Here is a 3,639-nt window from a genome sequence, read left to right as displayed (position 1 = left end):
TATATATATATATATATAAGGTACTACATAAAAAACTGAATAGACTAGCTTTCAGGAATCAATTGAGAAAGGAGCTATGTATACGCAGACAAAGAACTGAAGTCTGAATTTGCCCTGCCTGGGTACACTCCTTTCAAGCTTCCAGAGCACTGAAGTGCTGCCTGCTTCCATTGTTTCTTAGGACTGCGTAAAGAACACACTCTGGGAGCAAGGAAATGTGTAGTGCTATGTTCTACAAAGGAGCAAAGAGAAGCTTCGTGAGAAAGTAGTTAATATAAGCCACAGGAAGAGGTTAATAGGGAGGGAGAATTGCATATCTAACAAAAAACAAAGGCATGAGAAGTAGGAAGAAGACATATGCGCTGGGAAAAGAAGCAGCTAAGTACACCCCTTCTTAGTAAATAAAACATTTAAAATATGAATGATTTATTGAATCAAATTCAAGAGCAATAAATACACAATGCTTATGAACATAATTTTCAGTGAAGTTTTTGCTACAACTTACCAAATGAACTTCATGTGGACTGAGACATAGCATGCAAAATTTCAGGAAGCCTGGTGATTTTACCAACACTGTTATCTGATCATAAAACTAAATCTAAAATTTTTTAGAAACTTTTATGTTCAGCCTTAATCCAAAAGTGACCTCTATCAGTTTTCAAGTCTGTTTAGCTTAAACAATTGCACTGTTCTAACATCCCCACCCACAGCACACAGCCTCAAAGGCATTACACAGCACCCCACGACAGCTAAGTTCTTTAGTTCAGGAAGTCGTAGGAAATAGGACCCCAGTTCTCCTTGGAAGTTGCACTTCACAGACCTTTGTTTTCTTACTCTCCTCTAACTCTGTCAAGAAGGCATAGACTTTCTCAAAGTACAATACCAAAACCTGAGTAAAATTCTTCAGCCAAGGTCTCACCTAACATTATAGAGTGAAAGATTCACTTATTTCATAGGTTGTCCAAGATACAAGTAGTGTTTAGATTGTGTGTCATCAGCAAGGGCAAGAAATATGTAGGGCGAGGCTCCAGAAGAACAAAAAACCGAACTAAAATAAATTTTTAGAGTAACCAGAAAAACATTATTCCTATCTTCTAATCCAAACCAAAATCAGCAAAGTAAAGACTAAAAAGCTCAAGCTTCAGAGGATGGATATGAAAATCAAAATTGACAGAAGTCAAGCTGAATTAGACTTTTTCATTGATACAAAAAGTGAAAGATTCCTCAACTGAATAAACACCTCAAAACCAAAATGAGTGCCACAATATGGCCAGGGAAGAACAGAGCTCAGGAATAACCTATAGTTATCTAAGAAAATGAAACACCCTTCTTTGAATAGAAACTATTATTAAATACACAGACTAACAAAAATGGCGATAATATCCAGCCCAGACTTTTCAGAGAACTAGTATTGGATATCACAGACCCAGTTACAAAACTTGACGAAGCCATCATGTGAGGTGCTATACCACGTGACTGAATAAAAACAAACATGAGAAAAGTGGTGGGAATAAACAATCCACCAACTTGACCTAATAAAACCTTGACAGTAAGTCTCAAAACAGAAAATTGTTGATAAATCCTGGACTAAACACAGAAAGGAATAACATGCAAAGTAGAGATGAGATAAAGTGAAAGAAACTACCTACCTGCACGAGAGCTGGGAATAAACTCTGCTTAAACTGTGCTGTAAGAAGAGGATGTATCATTTTGGAGAGAGACTGATGCTGGAGTTGTCAAGGATCAGGCTAGGACTAAATTTAATAATTAATAATCATCACCATAGTACAGTCAGCTGAGCACACAGTGTTGCAAGGCATTGACAACAGATAGATCAGAATATTGTATGAGGAGGATGTGATGACATGATAAACACAGTGACAGAAATAGGATAAAATTCAGATCAGGATGCAGATCATGTTTCATTTCAAGCAGTAGTTTTGGACATCTAAGTTTAAAAAAAAAATTGAACTGCACATGATACAGAGTACTATACAAGTTTAAACTCCTCTACCTATCCTACAGAAGTTTGGCTTATTCTAACAGGACAGACAGGGAGAATATGTGGCTGCTGTAAGACACGGGTGTAAGAAAAGAGAAAGGAAGAGAGCTACTTGGCTGAAAGAATGTTTAAGGCAAAAATAACATACACATGTCAGCCAGCAGAGGGAGGCTCATCAACTTCTGACTACTGGGGCTGCGGAACAGCATTCCAATTAAGACAGCAAGAAACACTAGACCTTCTTAAAAGCAAAACATAGAATCATAGAATGCGTTGGGTTGGAAGAGATCTTTAAAGGCCATCTAGTCCAATGCCCCTGCAGAGAGCAGGGACATCTTTAACTAGATTAGGTTGGTCAGAGCCCCATCAAGCCTGACCTTGAATGTCTCCAGGGATGGAGCCTCTACCACCTCTCTGGGCAACCTATTCCAGTCTTTCACCACCCTCATTGTAAAGAACTTCATCCTAATGTCTGACCCAAATCTACCCTGCTCTAGTTTAAAAACCATTGCCCCCCATCTTACCTCTACACACCCTTGTAATCAGTCCCTCCTCAGCTTTCCTGTAGCTCCCTTCAGGTTCTGGAAGGCTGTTACAAGGCCTCCCCAGAGTCTTCTCCAGGCTAAACAGACCTAATTCTCTCAGTCTGTCCTCAGAAAGGAAGTGCTCCAACCCTCTGGTCATTTTTGTGGCCCTTCTCTGCATCAGTTTGAAGATGTCCATGCCCTTCTTGTGTTAAGGGCTCCACAGCTAGACACAGTACTGCAGATGAGGTCTCACCAGAGCAGAATAGAGGGGCAGAATCACGTCTCTCGATCTGCTGACCACACTTCTCATGCAGCCCAGAATGTGACTGGCCTTCTGGGCTGCAAGTGCACATTGATGGCTCATGTTCAGCTTTGTCTATTAGCACCCCCAAGTCCTCTCCACAGGGCTGCTCCCTATCACATCATCCCTCAGCTTGTATTGATAATGAGGATTGCCCCAACTTAGGTGCAGGACCTTGCACTTGGCCTTGTTGGACCTCATGACCAGCCTGTCCAGGTCCCTCTGAAAGATACCTTGTCCCTCTGGCATATCAACCTCACCACTCAGCTTGGTGCCATTTGTACATTTGCTGAAGGTGCACTTGTAAAGAAGGAGGTGAGGAGCGCGCCCATATCTGAAAAATAAATTCACGCGTATAGTTAAATTTAAATTTATTTACAGGATATAAGGTCCCCATCAATTTAAAGGTTCAGTATCGGTTGAGACAAAGATCAAGCTCACGCACTAGCCCTTGACAAAAGAATGATAATCCAGATTATCATACACTCACCTCAATCAAGCCGGGGGTTCCCTTTCTTGTCTTGATTGTTTTCACTAAGGTACCATAAAAGGGGGGATTCCCATTCTCCCTTTTAAACCTTGCCAGGGGGTACCTTTACCAGGTGGGGGTTCCCATGCTCACCTGGTCGACCTTGTCTAGGGATCCCCTAGACCAAGGGGGACACCTCCTCAGGCAACTGTCACGAGGTAACTCCACCATGGCCACCGCAAAGCCCCCCTTTTAAAACCTAGCTAATGATGACTGTGGTCAATCATAGCCATCTCGGCTTCTCATTGGCTGCTGGGCAATTTTCTGGGTGGTGATGAGT

The sequence above is a fragment of the Apaloderma vittatum genome, unplaced genomic scaffold, assembly GCF_000703405.1.
Source record: "Apaloderma vittatum isolate BGI_N311 unplaced genomic scaffold, ASM70340v1 scaffold7203, whole genome shotgun sequence".
NCBI lineage: Eukaryota > Metazoa > Chordata > Aves > Trogoniformes > Trogonidae > Apaloderma > Apaloderma vittatum.
Note: the sequence above shows the minus strand (reverse complement) of the source record.